Below are 20773 nucleotides of genomic sequence, written 5' to 3'. Positions count from 1 at the left end.
ATTCAGAGGGATCGTAATGACCAAGACTCACTCCAGAGCGAGAGTGGAGGAACACCTCCTTCATGGCACCTGCCCAGGGCTCCCAGGGCCTCGGCTTGAAACTCTACACTGACGTTCACTGACTTGTTCAGTTAATATTTACTGAGCAGCTATCACGGCCGAGCATTCATGTGGGGTGCTGGGGGTGCCACAGCCCTGCCTCTGCACAGCTTGCAGTCCTGTAGGGAGGAAGAACAGTGATGCTCAGAGGCCCGCCCTGGGCCGGCCCCAGAGCTGCAGGAGGGGAAGGGGACCCACCAGAGATGGCAAACGAGTTCTTTTGATAACAGCTGTCAGTGGGTGGCGATGGGCAGCCCAGAGGCCTTTCCCAGGATGCAGCATCTGGGTGAAAACGGAGGTGAAGGCAAGGACATGAAAGCTGGCTCCCGGAAGGGCTTTCGGTAGAGAGCGTGGCAAGGCCTAGGCCTGAAGAGGAAGCTTGGCAGAGGCTGGCAGGCGGAGAACAGGGCAGGGCCAGGAGATGGGGCGAGAAAGCAGCTCACCCCAAGTAATGTGGGCTCCTGAACCAGGGTGGATTTTCCTCTAAGAGTGATGAGAGACACTAATTAACCAAGGGTACACGTGTATTAACAGCAATGAAGGAAAAGCGAGGACTCCGATCTTAATACAAATGTGGCATAAAATGTAAGAGAGCATAAATTAACCTGGAGAGTGCAACTGCGTAAGCGCAAGAAAAAAAAAGCAGAGGGCACCTAACAGCATCCTACAGAGAGGCTGCGTCCAGACTGGGGCAGAGGGGTTATGACCCCCACTCCCCGGCCCCTTGAAAAAGTGATAGTAGACCGAGAGATTGAAGAGAGTAAAAGTCAGCCAAAAACAACAAGGAGAGGCACCTTCCAAACAAAGGGAACAGCACGTGCAGAGGGGTTAGATCCCGGGGCTTTGTGGGTCCTCTGAGAATTCCGAACATTGCTCTCAAGGGCATGGAAGTGACTGGAGGTTTTGAAGCAGGGAAGTGGTATGACCACTTAGACTTGGCACGTCTGGCTGCTGCTTCTGCCTCCTCTACCTTCCTAACTTGTAAACAGCAAACACTCCATAAATGCTCATCAGATGAGCAAATTAATCAAGAAACAGTAACTTTTCTTAAAAATAGAAAACTTCACTTATTACGCTGAAAGCATTTGGTCAGTGATGAGCCAAAGAAAAAGGGGTTTAAGATGAGAGAGGGTTAATGGCATCACCTGTCTTTGGATTCAACACTATCGTCAAGAAAGAGGGCCTGCCATTCCTGCTGCTTAGTGCAGCCAGGCCACGTAAGCCCCAGCCCAGCACAGTGATGGGAGCCCTGCTCCAATGCCACCCAGTGCCTGGCTCATGTTCAGCCCCACCACTGTCTCCTCCGGCCGAAGTCCATGCCTCCCAAATGGCACCTGGTGCTGCCGTGGCCCCTCACTTGTCATATTCCAACACCGATATTTTATTAAGAATCCAATGTAAATCTGAGAGAAAATTAATGTGTCATCTCCTAGCAGGAAGGACTAAACATCTCAATGTGACGGTCTGTTAGAGTTGTCATTTATCATTAGTATGCAATTCAAGGCAAGTTTCCCACATTCTGGTGGGAGCTTTCGAGACAATGAATCTCTGGGAATTAGCTTCTGGTCCAATTATTCCTGGTTCCCCCCACCTACCTAAGAGATAAATTCCATCTCAGCAGGAGGAAAAAAAAAAAAAAAAAGAAGAAGAAGAAGGGGAGGAGGGAGTTTGCTCTTCTCCTTTCTGGCTGAAATCAATTTTTCTCAAGGAGACAAGGCAATATTCATTTTGAGAGAAGGGAATAAGGCTGTACGCGAAAGGCCAATCAATGGAGCCGTTCTGATGAAAACTTCCTCAAATCAAATGTAGGGGAACCTCTTAATGCGCTTTGTTCTTCTTTTCCATAATCCATAACTATTAAGAGAAAGATGGGCGGAGAGCAGCTGCCACAAAGGGAGAGCTACGTAAACAGTTGGCCCCTGCAAACACCGGTCTGTGCACCCTCCCAACCTGTTTCCGGGGCTTCCCTACGTGCCTGGCCCCGTGGTAGGCACCGGAAACAGAGTGCTACACAGGCGTGCCCTGCTCCTCAGGGAGCTTATGTTCTAGCAAGGAGATAGGCCAATAACAATAAACTCATATAGCTAATAAAACATATATAGCTATAAAGAAGATAACCCAAGATAGGAATTTTGTGCATTAAAATAGAATTGTTTTGTCTAGGAACTGTTTAAAACCTTTGGTGCAAAACATAAAAATGCACTTGGACGTAAATCATGCTCCTGGTTCCAAAGCAAACGGACAAGTGGGATGAATGGGCAGATGTCTGTGTCTCCTGGGAGGCAAGAGCCAGCCATGAGTACTGAGAAGCCCGGGCAGCCCTGTGTAGGCACAGCCACACCTGGGGAGTCCAGGGTGCCTTGGCTCAGCCACTGAGACTGGGATTCCAGGCAACTGTCCCTGTATCTGCTGGCCAACCACATGGTCCCCCAGCCCCATAGGACAGGGACAAAGGGCTGGAGGGTCCTGGATCAGGAAGGCACCCTCTGCCCTGGAGTCCTCTAACAGGCCCTGCTCCCTCTGCAGGGCCCACCCCCATCAGGGAGAACGAAACCAGCCTCCGATGGGCGGTGTCTCCCAGCCAAGTCCTCCCTGGCGTCGCGTGCACCTGCATCATGAAACTTGGCAGGCTGAGCCATCCCTGCTGCTGGAGTCTCCATGAGGGCAGGAGCCATGCTTGCTCTGTTTGAGCTCCAGGAAGACTCTGTGAGGGCAAAGGCCATGCTTGCTTTGTTTGCGCTATTAGAAGCTTTTCCTTTAATCTGCACAATCCTGTCCAGTAGGTTTAGATCCCCGTTTGACAGAAGAGGACAGCACATGTCAGAGGCCAAGCAGTGACCCAAGGGAGCCTGCGCTCGGTCCCGTCTGGCTGCCGCACAGGGAAGCTGTCATCTCCATCTCATCAGAGCCATATAGTGACTTTGATTGAAAATCTCAGCTGGGCACAGTGTCTCACACCTGTAATCCCAGCACTTCGGGAGGCCAAGATGGGTGGATCACCTGAGCTCAGAAGTTCAAGACCAGCCTGACCAATATGGTAAAACCCCGTCTCCACCAAAAATACAAAAATTAGCCAGGCATGGTGGTGGGCACCTGTAATCCCAGCTACTCGGGAGGCTGAGACAGGAGAATTGCTTGAACCCGGGAGGCAGAGGTTGCAGTGAGCCGAGATCACACCACTGCACTCCAGCCTGGGCAACAGAGTGAGACTCTTTCAAAAACAAAAAACAAAAAACAAAAAAAAACCTCTCTCTCCCCCCCCTCCACACACACACACACACACACTCACATTAAGCCAGTATGTGATGAATGCTGGGGTCACGTGGTGCCTGCAACGGCCCCCTGAGCCAGCCTGCCTGGCTTCCCTGGACTCTCCTGCCATCCTCCTCCTCAGCCTTGCCTGGACACCATCAGGCTATTTCCAAGCTTCAGGCCCACATCAAGGGGCCAGAAAGTTGCCTGGGCAGATCCCCCAGAGGCCACTTATCCTACTCAGGGAGGCAGCCACCAGGGCTCTCATCCCACGATCAGACTCGACTGTACCTCGAGTTGGGAGTCCCTCTTGCCATGTGACCCAACTGGCCTCCTTCCACCTCGGATGCAGCCATGGCTCCTATTTGCTGCCACACCCTCCAGGTTCCCGGGGGTTCCCTCTGTACACTGGTTCCCCCAGCCATGAGCATGGTGCTGAGTCACTCTGGGTTCAGGCAGAGAATCCCACTGTATGCCCACAACAGGACAGGCCTGAGGGCCTCAGCCACCCAGTCCTAGAGACACTGCGGGCGCCAGTTCCTCGTGCCATCTCCCCGACTGGCGTGGCTCCCAGGGGCTGGGTCTGGATCCAGGAGTCACCTTGGCTGCCCTGCCTGGCTGCTTTTCACCTGGGCCAACAAATAAGGATGCTTTCCCAGTTTTCTCCGGCATGGGCTCCTGAGCTGAAGAGCCTGAGGGATAACCCTCCACCCCCTACCTCCTTCTTGGCTGAACAATGATTTTCTCCCACACCTAAGACAGCCAACTGCAGCCACTCTGCCAGGACTAACACTAGAATCAGAGGAATGGCTTTTGGTACGGACGACCAGGCGATGAGGCAGAGAGATTCAGGGGGATGTTCCAGATGGCGGGAGATAAGCAGGTAAGGCACTTTCCATAGAGCCTTGCGGGAGGGTGGGTCAGCCCAGAGCAGCAGCCCAGCAGGACTCAGAGGCCAAGATCCACAGCCCCCAGGAGTCCAAGAAAGCGGGGAGAGGGTGCAGGCTCAGAGCTGGGGTTTGCCAGTGCCCTCAGAGACTCTTCTTCCTCTTCCACCCTCCTCCCCAGACCCTGGCCTCATTCCTGCTTCTCAGAGCTCTCCCAAATTGCCAAGGCCTTCTTTAGTTTTTCAGGAGGCCCTGGCAACCAAAAGCGCAGCTGTGGATTATTAAGCTACAATTTCAAACCTAGGCTTCAGGGCCAGGCCAGGAGCCAGGCCAGGCAGGGCTTTCCCCAGATGTGGCGGGGGACACCCTAGGAACCAGCTTTCTGGGCGCTCCTGTCCTTCACAGGTTCAGATACCTCGGCCCTTTCTCCAGCTGCTCAGAGCTCCTTGGGGTTAAAGCGCCCCAGGAACACTTCACCAGGGCCTTCAGGGCACTCCTTGGAGCCTCAGGGCCCAACCAGCCTCTCAAAACCCCGAGAAGGAACATCTGGATGTGAGTCATCATGAATACCAGGCGCCATTTTCCACCAGTGGTCATCGGGGAGCCGTGGGACTACGTGGGTTGGTTTCTTCTTTTTCCCTATCTGTAGCTCCACTTTTCTATAATGAACATCAACTGTTTTATAACCAGAGGAAAAAGAAAGAAACATCCTCTGTCACTGAAGAATTGAGTTCTTCATGGATGCTGAAGCCCAACCCCTGCCCTCTGTGCGCTAGCTCACGGGCTCACTCCCTCCAGACCGGCTCTTGCCTCCTCCCTGCCCTCCCCTCCTTCTGTCCTTCCCCCTCTCCTCCTCCCCTCCCCTCCTCCTGCCCTCTTCCCTCCTCCTCTCCTCACTCTCCTCTCCCCTTCTTCACCTCCCTCCCCCTCCTGCAATCCTCCCCTTCTCACCCCCCAACCTCCTCTCCCCGTCCTGCAGTGCTAATCCCCTCAAGTCTAACGAGCATACTCTGCACTTCCTGGTTGGAAACACAGAGTCCAGAGTTGTTTCTATTTTTACTTATTTATTTTTTTGAGACGGAGTCTCGCTCTGTCACCCAGGCCGGAATGCAGTGGCGCGATCTCAGCTCACTGCAAGCTCTGCCTCCTGGGTTCACGCCATTCTCCGGCCTCAGCCTCCCGAGTAGCTGGGACTACAGGCACCCGCCGCCACCGCGCCCAGCTAATTTTTTGTATTTTTAGTAGAGACGGGGTTTCACCGTGTTAGCCAGGATGGTCTCAATCTCCTGACCTCATTATCCGCCCGCCTCAGCCTCCCAAAGTGCTGGGATTACAGGCGTGAAGCCTCCGCGCCCGGCCGAGTCCAGAGTCCTTGAAGAGGTCTCAACACCACCCTCGCTTTGTAGGGCTGCGTGATCACAGGACTTTGTCTCTGGATTTCGATAACTGTACGTGAATTGAGCGGAAGGTGTTTTGGTCAATGGGGACCTCTGTGCCTCCAGAGCTCATAAATCAGAACCCTGTGGTCTAAAAGCCATGATGTTCCCCTAATCGTGTTACTGCAATATTAATAAGGCTGTTTAATGCAACCAGTTCCTTCTAAATTGTCACATAAAAGTTTGGTAAATGTCAGACATCTCATTTAATAGAAAATGATGTTTTACTGCCAGGGGAGCTAGGTGGCTGAGAAGATGAGTATAAAGCCTGGCGACGACCTTTGGCAGGTTTGAGGGACAGAGCGCTGTCAGCCTGGGGCTCCTGCCTCAGCCCTTCTTTCTTGCCGTCAGCAGCCACCCTGAGTTCCCCGTGTGCAGGGCCCTGGGTGAGGAGTCCTGGGGAGGGGAGGGGCTAGAAGAAACAGCCCTTCCTGTCCTCATGCAGCGTACAGTCCTGTTGGAGCAAGAGAGGCACTGGTCACTGCTCAGGTTGCCCCTTGTCGTAAAAGATCATTACCCCCATTTTAGGAAACCCAGGCAGCTCCCAGGATCATTGGCCCACACAGGAGCAACTTGACGTTTACAAAGGGATGAGTTCGGCTGGGAGCGATGGCTCATGCCTGTAATCCCAGCACTTTGGGAGGCCGAGGCAGGCGGATCACCTGAGGTTGGGAATTCAAGACCAGCCTGACCAACTTGGAGAAACCCCATCTCTACTAAAAATACAGAAAAATTAGCCTGGCATGGTGGCGCATGCCTGCAATCCCAGCTACTCGGGAGGCTGAGGCAGGAGAATCGCTTGAACCCAGGAAGCAGAGGCTGAGGTGAGCCGAGATCATGCCATTGCACTCCAGTCTGGGCAACAAGAGCAAAACCTCCATCTCAAAAAAACCAAAAAACCAACAATAAAACAAACAGATAAGTTCACAGAAGCAAAGTAGCATCTTGTAAACTACTTATAAATGGGGTTGGTATCCTGTAAAAGGGGTTGGTCCCACTAATTTGGGTGGACAGGGGCATAGAGATGAACAGTGACATTCCCCACAGCCTAGTTTATGATAGAAGGAGTGTGGAAACCCTTTAAAAATGGCTTCAGTTGGCCAGGCACGGTGGCTCACACCTGTAATCCCAGCACTTTGGGAGGCCGAAGCGGGCAGATCATGAGGTCAGGAGATTGAGACCATCCTCACTAACACAGTGAAACCCCGTCTCTACTAAAAATACAAAAAATTAGCCTATGTTCTATGTGGTGGTGGGCGCCTGTAGTCCCAGCTACTTGGGAGGCTGAGGCAGGAGAATGGTGTGAACCTGGTAGGCAGAGCTTGCAGTGAGCCGAGATTGTGCCACTGCACTCCAGCCTGGGTGACAGAGTGAGACACCGTCTCAAAAAAAAAAAAAAGAAAAAAGTCTTCAGTCAACTGCTTTGGTAAATGAATCACAGGATATTGATAGAAAGAATAGTACACAGTTATCAGAAAAAATGTGCGGATCTGTATTTGTTGACATGGAAAGAGCTCTGTGATTTAAAAAAAAAAATTGCAAAATGGAATGCATGGTGAGATGTCATTTCTATAGAATTCTTCACATACCCAGCACTTATATATCTATGTGTGCATAAGGAAAAGTCCGGAAGGACGGCGTTCTCTAAAACCTTGACCCCAGCTATGTCTGGGAAATGCGACTTCAGAGGATGTTTGTGAAGTTGGTTGCTTTTTGTTATATCTTTCTGTGTGGTAAGAATGTTCTTCAATGAGCATGTTCTATCTTTGTCAAAGAGGAAAATGTTAAATGAAATTAAGGGACAAGGATTACAGCATGAACTCAGCAAGCATTCACCGGGCACCTGCTGTGCGCCCAATCCTAGGGTTGTAAAGGTGATGAAACTCAGCCATTGCCTGGAACAGCTTGAAGGTGAGTGGAAATCACAAATAACAAGCAGATGACTGTAATTCCACAAGGGGCAGGCAATGAGGGCGGGATGGCGTGGTGGGGAATTTGAGGGGAAGGCAGTAAGCTTTGTGTCACCCCCTTTAACTGCAATAAACCTTGGCCTGCATGCCCCCTAAAAGCGGGTTCTTTGGAGGCATATGTTGGGCCTCAAGGAAAGTTCTCATTGAGCAGAGTTAAAAAGCCCCTTTTGGATCCTCAGGGGATATGGGGACAACTGAACTCAAAGCCAGAGAAGGCAAGAAGCAAATGCCTACCTCAAGGGGCCGTGGACAGCCACTGGGCTGAACACGCCAGGCCATCCCACATCTGCCATCCTAGGACACCCCCAAAAGGGGGTGCTAGGATCCCAACCCCTGAGATGAGGAATCAATGGCTGGGAAAGGTTCGCTGCTGACAGGGACCCTGTAAGGAGTGAGTGGAGGAGCTGCACTGGAACAGGCGAGGGGATGCGTTTCCGTCACTCACCATCTTCCTGCAGGGAGACGAGACCCTGAACTTCTGAGCTGGAAATGCCACTGTTGAGGGAACTCTGAGCCAACCAAAAGTCTACGATGACACGCCTGTGACCTTCTCCAGAGACGGACTGATGCGGAGAAGTGAACCCCCGACATCCTGCTAAGTGTCTGAGCTTCCACCTGTTTCTCTGGGGTAGCTGTCGACCCCGCTGGCGCACTGCACTGAGGTGCCGGCCTCGCCTCTCTTGATGGGTCGTTGATGGACCCTTCCAAGTGTTCTCAGTAACACCCCACCCACATCCCCAGGAAAGGGAAGTTCCAAGTTCCGGAAATCCAATGCCTTAAATGAATAATTCCCAGGGCCAATGGGAGAAAAGGCTCCCAGGATACTGTTGGTGGGGAGGGAAAGGGTGACAGTAGAGAAGAGGTCTTTGTGGATAATAAAAGAGATCTGCTGGCCGGGCGCGGTGGCTCACGCCTGTAATCCCAGCACTTTAGGAGGCCGAGGCGGGCAGATCGCGAGGTCAGGAGATCGAGACTATCCTGATTAACAAGGTGAAACCCCGTCTCTACTAAAACATACAAAAATTAGCGGGGCGAGGTGGCAGGCGCCTGTAGTCCCAGCTACTCGGGAGGCTGAGGCAGGAGAATGGCATGAACCCAGGGGGCGGAGCTTGCATGCCACTGCACTCTAGCCTGGGCAAAAAAGTGAGACTCCATCTCAAAAAAAAAAAAAAAAAAAAAAAGACCTGCCAAGATGAGTAAGAATTTGCCCCGGGCTGCAGTGCCCTGCCCCACTGGTCCCTTACAGCCCCTTCCTGACTCTTCCTAGCCTCTCCTACAGCCTCCTCATCTCAGCCAAGGAGACACTGGACGATGGGGTTGAGGCGCTTTCTGCCATCAGCTGGCTGCAGCAATGAGGGTGCAGCTAATGTGACCCGAGAATCAGCAGGGCAGCAGCCTGTGCAGGTGGCAGCATGGGAAGCCGAAGTGCAATGGACAGGGTGCCAACAGACCATCCAGATGACATGGACCAGTTACAGAGCAGGGCTCTCGGCAGCGGGATGGGGAGGCACATCCACCAAACACTCCCACATCAAGAGCCCCAGGTGGGTTTCATCAGGTCCCCACTAACCCTAGAGCCTTGCCCTTGGTAATCAATGACACCAGTGGGGAGGCACGGGTGTCACGCCTCCAACCTGGGACCCCGCTTGAGCAGGGATGGAATTCATGAGTTTTGTGCTCCTGTACAAAACGATGATGTTTAAAAATAAAACCCGTACACAGCCGATTTCCTGAAAAATAGTAATAATAACCTTAACTTTAGCAAGTGGAAAATAGTTTTAGAAAACCGTTTTGATCCTGGATCTCATTGGGAACATGAAAACCTTCTGAGATTCAGCCAGCTGCTGAATCCACTTCCCTTTGGGTGGACGCTGAGCCATCCAGCTGCGGCGCCCCTGCCAACTGGGACGACAGCCTGCAGAGCGGTGCAAATTTAGGCCATCCAGTGGCAAGCTTGCCAAGTGCCTCGGCCACTGGGCACAGCCTGACCTTGAGCAGCGATTATGTTTCCAGCTAAGCCTGCAGCCTCTCCTGCAGTAAAAGGAGACCGACAAGACCCAAGGCCTCCACCTGGCAGAGCATCATTCTCCCTCCCACCAGGTGAGGTCCAGGATGGCTTGAACACTCTGACTTTATGTAAAGGTGCTACAAACGTGGAGGTGCCCGATCCTTTATACAACTGCATGTCGTGTGGGTTCATGATAGTGATTATGATTAAGATTAGTCTGTGGTCATTACACACCCAGAAGATCTCTGGTCATCTGGGGTGATTGAGTTATTCAGGAATCTTCCATCCTGCCCTCTAACAACTGCAGTGAAGATGGGATGATACCTTCGTGAAATTTCCCACAGGCCCCAAGGAAAACCTGAGAACTAATAAATACATGTAAATACATCTAATAAAATAAAATTTGAGATTAAAAGGAATCTCGCTTGCATATGCATGAACCACGTAGAAACTCAAATAAGCTCTTCTAAGCTCCTTATTCATGGGGAGTCAGAGATTTAACATGTGCTGGGAAGATTGCTTAGCAAATATAAGCCTGGCAACGGCACATTCATCCATGAATTCATTGGACAGGTATTTACTAACTGTCCCTTTGCATTACTATTTATTTTGCATATTCCTCCCTCTTTGCAAACCCAGGGCCTCGTATAAATGGCAGGCACTCACCTGTTGATGATGCTGGTGTTCTGAGGCCCTAGAAAGCATAACCCCTGACCTCAGGTTGCTTGTATCTGCTCAAAGAGGTAAGAACCACTTCCTCCATGAAGCTTTCCTGACCCCACAGGACCCTGTTAGGTGACCCTAGTGTGCATTTCTCAAGATTCTCCCTGTTAGCACCTACCTCCCATCACACATTCACACACACATGCACACACTCACACACATACGCACACAATCTCACATACGTATACAAGCACATGCACCTGTTCCATTGTCTCTATCCTCTCCTGCACTGTAAGTTTAGGGCAGGCAGACACTGAATCTGCTTTGCTCACCCTAGCCTGACATACACATGTAGGAAACATTCAATACATCACTGGATGAATGAAGCAAGAAATGAATGGTTGGATGGGTGGGTGCGTGCGTGGATGAACAGGTAAGTAAAGGCAAGGCAAAAGCCTAAGATGTGGTCCAAAGAAAGATGTATGAGGGGGTGGCCCGCAAGGGCAGGAAGGAACAAGGGTGCTGGTCATCAAGGGAAGAAGATCAAGAAAAAATAGTTTGAGATCTTAAGGACAGTGAAGACTTGGCACGGGGTGAGTTGATATTTTCTGGTCACTTCTGTGCCACACAGAGTGCTGGGCACCTCATGAGCATTACCCTGGATCCTCACACCTGCACCTGGGGCAGATATACCCATGTAGAAGAGGAAGCTAGGCTTAGCAGGATAAGCTGGCACCACTGCAGAGCCAGCAGGTGGCAGAGCCAGGATTGGAGACCAAGTGGGCCTGACCCAAGCTCCCTCCATGAAGACCAATGGGCATCCTCTGGCCCAGGGACTGTTGCCATCAGGTGGGACTGTTGCCATCAGGAAAGAAGAGAGTGTGCTCCAGGAGGCAGCTCTAGGCAGTGCACAGGGATGAAACAATCGGCATGGCAACCAGGCCCTTTGGAACAAAGAGAAAGGGCTGGGGCTGTCTAGGGAGGACCCAGGATACACGACCCACCCCTGCCCACAGAAACATAGCTCACTCTCCATCTGAGCACAGCCACTATGTCATGGGATGATGTGGAGCCAGGGAGGGAGGCAAGGACACGTTCCTAAATAATATCCTATTTTATAGTCAACAGTCAGGCAAGAGAAAGGGAGAAAGAGGAGGGCAGGAAGACAGTGAGATGCAGAAAGGATTGAGTGTTCCATGAGGATCAAATCTCAGCTTCCCTGCAGGTGCACTGAGACAGAAGGCGCAGGTCCTCACAGCCAGAGGGGCTCATGGAGCCGGCCTGGGCAATGTCTCATCACCCAGATGGGCACAGAGAAAGACAGGCTTGCAGGGTCCCATGGCCTGTCTGACACAGTGCCCGTGGGGTTTTCTCAAAAGCATCATCTATTTAGCCGATGGCCCCGAAGTGTTTCATTTAGCTGGAAATCGTGCCTGGTCCATTTCCCAGATCTCACTGACATTATGAGAAGCCGGCAAAATGCGTCTGGCAGCAGAGCAGTTCAGCAACCCATCACCTCGAGTCACAGTCCTGTCGCCCCTGTTTGGAAAGCAGACAGTTCAGATGACTTCTAGAAGGCAGAGTCACTGCTGCCTCCCAGGCAAGCGAGGATTATAGGAAGCGTGTGTGTGTCTGTGTATGTGTGTGTGTGTGTGTGTGTGTACACACCAGCCTGTGAACATGCCCTCTGAAGGAAAGCAGGGGTCACCCATGGCGCAAGGCAGTCACCGTCCTCCCTGACCATGGGATAAAACCTTGCCATTTATCTTATTTAATCCTCCCACTAGGCAGGAATCATTATCACCAAACTATTTCTGAGAAAGCCAAAGCTTAGCCGGTTCATGTGGCCCCAACTCCACAGCCAGCGAGGAGCAGGGCTGAGACTGTAACTCAGCACTGTCTGAATCCAAAGGCCAGGCTCTCACTGAGACCCCACTGTCCCCCACCCCGTTCCACGGGCCTGGATTGCTGCTTCACGATGCATTCACTGGTCTGCCTCGTACCATATGAAGAAGAGTCAAGTCCCATCACCAAAGAAATTTGCAGAATTCTCAGTGAAACACAACAGAACAGTTTTGATTCTGGAAGGACTTCCTGGAGGCCTCCAAAGGCTAATGCACGCTATGGAAACCCAAAAGCCAGAGCAACGGCTCTGCTTGTGAAAGCCCCCAAAGGCAAGACTCTGGGTGTGTTACCAATTCTCCAAGTCTCGCACAGTCTCTGGCACAAGGTAGGAGAGTGCAATACTTATTAAGTGCATGAGTGAATGAATGATGAATGAATGAACAAGTAACTAAATGCCGTGAATGAGAGTTCTGTCTAAAGATTAAAAAAAATAAGAAGAAGAATAAGGCTCTGGGGAAAAGGCCCAGCATCTCTGCTGTCATGGAGTATTCCTGCTGCCCAAGCTCCTCTCGTAGAACCTGGCCCTTCCTGCGCTGCCTCCAGTGTTCCATGGGATGGGTTCTGAGAAAGCCGGGCCATTCAGCTGTGCTGGTGCCGTGTGGGCCTTCAGCACTTCCGGCCCTGGTTCTCCCACCTGGTGGGCTCTAGGAGGAAATCCCGGTGAGGGCACAGCAGAAGCTGACTGACAACCAGGGGGGAGGGAGACCTCCTGGGCCCAGCCAGAGGGGCCTAGGGAGTGGGAGGCAGGAGTCAGGACCTCAGTGACCCTGGAGATCGCTCCCCATATGTCTTTATCCTCTTAACCATTTCCTCTCCGTGTCCAGGCACTCGTGGGAAGTTAAAACCCAAAGTTGGACCCATGGTGCCAGGTCAGGGGACAGCAGATGCCGCCTGGGTGCCCAAGCACAATTCCTTTCTCCCTGTCCAACTCAGCCTAAGAGTGGCTCTCATGTTGAAAATGCAGCTCGGATGTTGGCTGCGTCCCACTGGAGAAGCTGTCTGAGGCCTTTGCCATCCTCTGGAGAGATCTAAAGCCACAGAGCCAAGGTGGTCCCTTTTTCTGGAACCCACGGAGAACAAGAGAAGACAGGGCGGCACCGTGGGGACACCAGGTGACAAGACTCAGCAGTGGTCTCAGAGGAGACAGAAGCTGTCTTTAGGGATCTGAATGCTCCCGGGAATGGGGTATCCACCCAGAGAAAAAATAGGCCAGGCCAGGATCCCTGAGCCCACAGCAGGCAAGACTCAACCCAGCAGAAGGCGGGTTTGTAAATGGAACTTTCCCAGCGTGCCTGGCCTCTTTCCATTATTCTTCTGGGCCCAAAGTACTTTACAGGCTTTCCCTGTCCTTCGTGGGGGCCTGGGATTTCTCTACTATAATAACTCATAGGTGGTCTATTTCCGGAACAAAGATACTCCATTTATTCATCTCACAAACATTCTTGACCCCCTGCGATGAGTCAGGTGTGGCGCCTTCCCCAAGCCAGGCAGAGCTGAATCTCTGACTCTAGTTTCGGGCTTTGTATGAGAACTCTGTAAAAATATGGTTGGCTGGCATCTTAGTCAGCTCAGGCTTCCATAACAAAGTACGAGAGGCTGGGTGGCTTAAACAGCAGACATTTATGTCTACAGGTCTGGAGACTGGAAGTCTGAGATCAAGATGCCAGCCTGTTCCATTTTTGGTGAGGGCTCCCTTCCTGGCCTACAGATGGCCACCTTCTCACTGTGTCCTCACAAAGCAGGGAGAGAGCTCTAGTATCTTCCTCTTCTTTTTTCTTTGTTTTGGTAGAGATGGGGTCTTCCTATGTTGCCCAGGCTGGTCTCAAACTCCTGACTTCAAGCAATCCTCCTGCCTCAGCCTTCCAAAATGCTGGGATTACAGGTATGAGCCACCGTACCCGGCCCCTCTTCCTCTTCTTATAAGGGCACTAATCCTATCACGGGGCCCCAGCCTCACAACTTCATCTAAACCTAATTACCTCCCAAAGGCCCCATCTCCAAAGACTATCACAATGGGGTTAGGGCTTCAGCATATGGATTCTGGAGGAACACAGATATTCAGTCCATAGAAGATGGTGAGTCTTTTTTTTTTTTTTTTTTTAAGAAAAAACTCAGACATCAAGAGAGAGCACAGACACAGTCCCCCACTACCACAAATGATGCAGTGAGTTTCCCACGTTTGGGGAAATTGCAAGGATCAACACATCTGGCACGCAATGGATGAGCCTCACCCTGGGAGAACTGCCTTCAGGATCCTGTTATATCTCCCCTGCCAGGTAAGCATGGCAGGTCCCTTCCTGATAGAGACCTACACACATACACACGTAATAGCCGCCAGATCACACTCACCCCTGGCAGCAGAATGGCAACGCTCCCTCCCATATGCCACAATAGTAAAAGGCTCGTTGAGTCCAACCCCATAAATACAGAAACAGAAAACATGCCAATATTTGGCTGAAGTGTCTATGAAAAAGGGCTGGCTAAACAGATGCACGGTGTAAACGAGCTTACAGGGGAGATACTTAACCTTCGTAAAAGAGCAGACCTTTTAAAGATATCCTCAAGGCCGGGCTCACGCCTGTAATCCCAGCACTTTGGGAGGCCGAGACAAGCGGATCATGAGGTCAGGAGATCGAGACCATTCTGGCTAACACAGTGAAACTCCGTCTCTACTAAAAATACAAAAAAATTAACCGGGCATGGTGACGGGCGCCTGTAGTCCCAGCTATTCAGGAGGCTGAGGCAGGAGAAAGGCGTGAACCCGAGAGGCGGAGCTTGTAGTGAGCCGAGACCATGCCACTGCACTCCAGCCTGGGTGACAGAGCGAGATTCCATCTCAAAAAAAAAAAAGATATCCTCAAGATTCTTCTATGGTACAATTAACATGAAAAGATGGTGTTCATAACAGGCTCGAGTTACTATTTGTACTTGAAATTGATACAACTGCACACATCTCCTAAAATGCCACGTAAGGGACTTCCAGGTCGCCAAGGTAATGACAGCCACAAAAACTCAAATCTCTCAATGCATCCTCCAAAAACTACACGGGTCAACAAGAAGAACAAAAACAACCACACAAATCCCACACACCTTTCACGTGACTGGAAATAAGAGACACTATAAACATCAAATTACCAAATTCTGGAGTTCCCACCCAGAACTTTGATAAAGAGCAAGGGGATAAGATGGGTCCAAAAGCCAGTGAAGGCAAAAGTCGAGCATGGAGAGTTTAGGAATCAATTACAATTACCTGAAGAAAGAGAAAGTACATCCTACAGGGGAGGAAAATACTAAAAATGAATCCAGAAAGACCAGAATGTGGACTAGAAGGAAGTGATTTAAAGGCAGGCAGAGGCAGCATTAGAAAATATGCAGGGGAGGGAGGGAGAAGCCAGATGTGGGCATTTAGGATTCTGCAAAACAAAAAATAATGATGCATCCAAGGATCCTCAACTCCTCCCTCCCCTCCCCCAAAAAAGTCATACAGAAACTGTACTACGCTGCACTGACAGAAGAGGGAGCTCTTGAACTAAAAATCACACGAAGCACTCAATACGGAGATGTGAGCGGTCTTCATCTGTAGGAGACTATGAAAGAAGAAAAACGAAAATGAGAATACAGAGTTCAGCGGGTAAAACTTAGCCCAAAATCCCAGCCAGAGGAACTGTCTCAAAACACTACAAACTGAATTAAAAACCTCATGATGCATCTGAAAAATATCCTCACCGCTTGTAAATAAAAAGATCAAATAACTTACTGTAAGGGCAAGAGAGACAGTTGTCAGTCTTCTCAAAAACAACCTAGAGGGTGGGGCAAGGATGGAGCAGCAGTTTCATGAAATTCAAAGATTTTATATCTAGCGAAGCAGACCCTCAAAAATCAGAGGTACAGAATAAGAGTTTAAAATATGGAATAATTGAGTGATATGCCCACAGGCACCTCTGAAGGAATCTTCTAGAGAATTAAGTTTATCCAACCAGGAGATGACTGGGGACTATGTGGCAAATTTTGGACCTAAATTAAGTGTGTAACTAAGGTTAGGAGAATCATACATAGATTATATATGTTTTGTCAACTACAATATGATAGGAAACAAAAGAAGGAAAGACAAAACCAGGATAAGCTCAATGATGGTTGTAGAGGCAACAGGTGGGAGTCAAGAGACACCATTAACAACTGAAAAACCAAATGGTAAAAGTTAGTAAGAGACTAATAGGATTTTTAAAGGTAATGAGTACAAAGGTACCCATTAGACTAAAAATGCGAATTTCTTATATATAAAAAGAAATTAAATGAATATAGAAAATGTACCATGTCGAAAGACAAGTACAGCAAGTAAAACATAATACACATTGCATTTATTACACAAGATATTATACATATTGGACACATAAATAAAAGTGAATGGGTTTATGAAAATAAAAAATTTTCAATTTGGTTTAAAAAGAAAGATCCAACTATATGTTATATATAAGAGGCATACTTTTAAAAAGAGTGTATTAGTCCATTCTCACGCTGCTATGAAGAACTGTCCAAGACTGGGTAATTTATAAAAGGAAAGAGGTTCAATTGGCTCACAGTTCCACATGGCTGGAGCGGCCTCAGGAAACTTACAATCACAGCAAAAGATGATGCAAACACTTCCTTCTTCACATGGCGACAGGAGAGAGAAGTGCCGAGCAAAGCGGGAGAAGCCCCTTATAAAACCATCAGATCTCGTGAGAACTCACTATCATGAAAACAGTATGGGGGAAATTGTCCCCATGATTTAATTTTCTCCACCTGGTCCCGCCCTTGACACATGGGGATTATTACAATTCAAGGTGAGATTTGGATGGGGACACAGAGCCAAACCATATCAAAGAGATTCAGAAAGCCTAAAACTAAAAGGACAGCAAAGATATATGAGGCAAATGGAAATAATAAAACAAGTATTGCAATCTTGATATCAAAGTAGAATAAGTATAATTTAAGAAAAAACATTATGACACTTTCTAATGCTAAAAATCACATTCCACAATAAAAATATAACCGTAATGAATACTAGAGCACCAAACAAGACTATAACCGCCTTTACAGGATAGGAAATATAGGCCAGGTTTGATGGCTCACACCTGTAATCCTAGCAATTTGGGAAGCCAAGACTGGCGGATCACTTGAGGTCAGGAGTTCAAGACCAGCCTGGCCAACATGACAAAACCCTATATCTACTAAAACACAAAAATTAGCCAGGCGTGGTGGTGCCTGCCTATAGTCTCAGCTATTCGGGAGGCTGAGGCACAAGGATTGCTTGAACCCAGGAGGCGGGGATTGCAGTGAGCCGAGAACGCAACACTCCACTCCAGCCTGGGCAACAGAGTGAAACTCTGTGACACACACACACACACACACACACACGAAAGAAACTGCAGGAAATATAGATGAAAACACTAAGAATAGTGTGTTGACCACACTGCTGTCAGTACAAGAGAATCCAGATAGACAAAAAATAAGGACACAGAAGCCCTAAACAACATAATCAATTTCCTTGACAAATCAATTTGTCACTGATATGGTTTGCATTTGTGTCCCCACCCAAATCTCATGTCAAACTGTAATCCCCAATGTTGGAAAAAGAGCTTGGGGGAGGTGACTGAATTGTGGGGGAGGATTCCCCCTTGCTGTTCTCGTGATAGTGAGTGAGTTCTTAGGAGATCTGGTTGTTTGAAGGTATGCAGCACCTCCCCCTTTACCCTCTTCCTCCTGCTTCAGTCACGCAGGACACGCTGGCTTCCCCTTCACCTTCTGCCATGATTGTAAGTTTTCTGAGGCTTCCCCAGCCATGCAGGACACGCCTGCTTCCCCTTTGCCTTCTGCCATGATTGTAAGTTTTCTGAGGCTTCCCCAGCCATGCTTCCTGTACAACCTGTGGAACCATGAGTCAATTAAACTTCTTGTCTTTATAAATTACCTAGTCTCAGGTCATTCTTCATAGCAATGTGACAGCAGACTAATTCAGTCACACGTCATACTTTTTCCTTGAATTCCCTTAAAATAGATAAGGAATCTACTACACTTTCTCCGTAAGTACACACATAGACTAGCCATGAAAATTGGTCACGAGTTAGGTGATAATCAATGCATTTCATAAAACAGAAATATTACAAATAAATATTTTCTGATCACAGTCTAATAAAGCTGGAAAATAATGTTAAAAATCTTTTTAAAAGTAAAGCAATAGAAATTCAAAAAATGTACATGCGATCATTAAAACACTAAATACCAGGCTGGGCATGGTGGCTCACACCTGTAATCCCAGCACTTTGGGAGGTCGAGGTGGGAAGATCACCTGAGGTCAGAAGTTTGAGACCAGCCTGGCCAACATGGTGAAACCCCATCTCTACTAAAATTACAAAAATTAGCTGGGCATGGTGGTGCACACCTGTAGTCCCAGCTACTCGAGAAGCTGAGGTGGAAGAATCACTTGAATCTGGAAGGCAGAGGTTGCAGTGAGCTGAGATCGTACCACTGTGCTCCAGCCTGGGTGACAGAGTGAGATTTCATGTGAAAAAATAAACAAACAAACAAAAAACACTACATAATAGAATTTACGAGACATATTTAAAATAGTGATCAGACTGAAAATTCATAGCCTTTATTATTTTAATAAAAATGAAAAATTAAAATTTTAAAATTCTAAGCTCAAAAAACTAGCAGAAGAACAACAGCAAAACCACAAGAAAGGGAAAAATAAAGTTAGATGTAGAAATTAATGAGGTAGATCAAATTAATCACAATTTTGGGTCTTTTTTAAAAAATAGGATAATCACAAGCTAAACTTAATCAAAGAGTGAGAAAGCACAAATATTCCAAGTAAGAATGGCAGGACACAGATGAAGGCTTAGCTACAGTTATCAAGACTGTGTGGTGTTAGCAAAGGAATTGACGCATAAACCAATAGAACAGAATAGAGAGCCCAGAAGGAGACCTGCACAAATACACCCAACTGATTTTTGACAGAAATGCCAAAATTAATTCAAGATAGCTTTGTTGAAAGACAGCCTTTTCAACAATTGGTGCTAGAGTGATCGGACATCCATAGGCCAAAAAAAAGAAAGAAAAGAAAAAAAAAAACTTCCACCAAAGTCTTCTCCACACCTGCAAAAACTAACTCGGACAATGGGCTTAAAACATAGGAGAAAATTTGGGAACTAGGGCTAGGCAAAAGGTTCTCAGACTTAACACCTAAAGCACAATACATAAAAGGAAAAATGGGTAAACTAGATTCCATCAAAATTAAAATCTTTGCTCTGTGAAAGACTCTGTTAACAGGATGCAAAAGAAGATACAAAGTAGGAGAAAATATTTGCAAATCACCTATCAGACAAATGACTGGTATTTAGGATATAAAAAGAATCCTCAAAGCTTAATAAAAAATAATCCAATTAGAAAATGGACAAAGGACTCCAACAGGTAATTCTCCAAAGAGAATATACAGATGGCAATAAACACATGCAAAGGTGTTCAACATCATTAGCCAATTAGAGAAATACAAATTTAAACCACAATTAGATAACATTACACACCCATCAGGAGAGCTAAAATAAAAAATAGTGAGAACACCAAATGCTGATAAGGATGTGGAGAAATGGGATCATCCGTACATCGCTGGTGGGAATATAAAGCACGGCTACTTTGACAGATTCTTTAAAAGCTAAACATGTAGTTACCATACAACCCAGCAACTGCATTCCTAGGCATTTGTCTCAAGGAAATGAAAATCTGTGACCACACAAAAACCTGAACACAAATGTTTATAAACATTTTATATGTAATTGCCAAGAACTAGAAACATCCAGATGTCCTTCAATGTATAAAGGCCTAAACAAACTGTAGCACATTCATTCCATGGCACATCACTCAACAATAAAAAGAAATAAGCTCTTAATACGTGCCACAATCTAGATGAATCGCAAGACAATTATGCTGAGTCAAAGAAGCCAATTTAAAAGATAATTTATTGTATGATTCCAATTATATAATGTTCTTGATATGATAAAGATTATAGACATAGAGAAAAGATTAGTGGTTGCAAAGAGTCAAAGAAGGTGTAGGGGAGGGGAGGAAGTGAGTGTGGCTAAAAAGGGCATCCTGAGGCACACCCTGGAGGTGAGGGACATGTTCTGTATCTTAATTGTGCCAACATCAAGTATCCTGGCTGTGATACTCTGCTATAGTTTTCAAGATGTTACCATTGAGAAAAATGGCTCAAAGGGTGCATAGATCATCTCTCTGTATTAGTTCTTACAACTGCATGTGAATCAACAGTTGTCTTGAAATAGACAGTTTAATTTTTTTAAAAATGCAATGTGCAAAGGAGTATTTATAGTAGCTGCCTTTTGTGTAAGAAAAAAAGGGGGAAATAAGAAAATATACACGTATCTGCTTATCTCAGCAAAGAAACACAAAACAGAGAAGGCGATAATAAGGAGAGTGGTTACCCATGTGTGAGGAGGGATGGGGGCAGTGACACGTCTCTGGATCTAACTTTTTTGCATAGTTTTGATTTTTTAT

General features: G+C 48.0%; 1 protein-coding gene and 1 non-coding gene across 7 annotated transcripts in view; both read right to left on the bottom strand.

Moving 5' to 3' along the window:
- CAMTA1 (calmodulin binding transcription activator 1) overlaps positions 1-20773 on the bottom strand; it is a 969422-nt gene that overhangs the window by 516935 nt on the left and 431714 nt on the right. The window lies entirely within an intron of this gene.
- Positions 14340-14504, bottom strand: LOC112614812. Its single transcript, XR_003117147.1, has one exon. It is a non-coding gene; the product is annotated as a U1 spliceosomal RNA (small nuclear RNA).

The sequence above is a fragment of the Theropithecus gelada genome, chromosome 1, assembly GCF_003255815.1.
Source record: "Theropithecus gelada isolate Dixy chromosome 1, Tgel_1.0, whole genome shotgun sequence".
Taxonomy (NCBI): domain Eukaryota; kingdom Metazoa; phylum Chordata; class Mammalia; order Primates; family Cercopithecidae; genus Theropithecus; species Theropithecus gelada.
The sequence above is the reverse complement of the archived record's forward strand: the minus strand, read 5'-3'. Positions and strand labels throughout refer to the sequence as shown.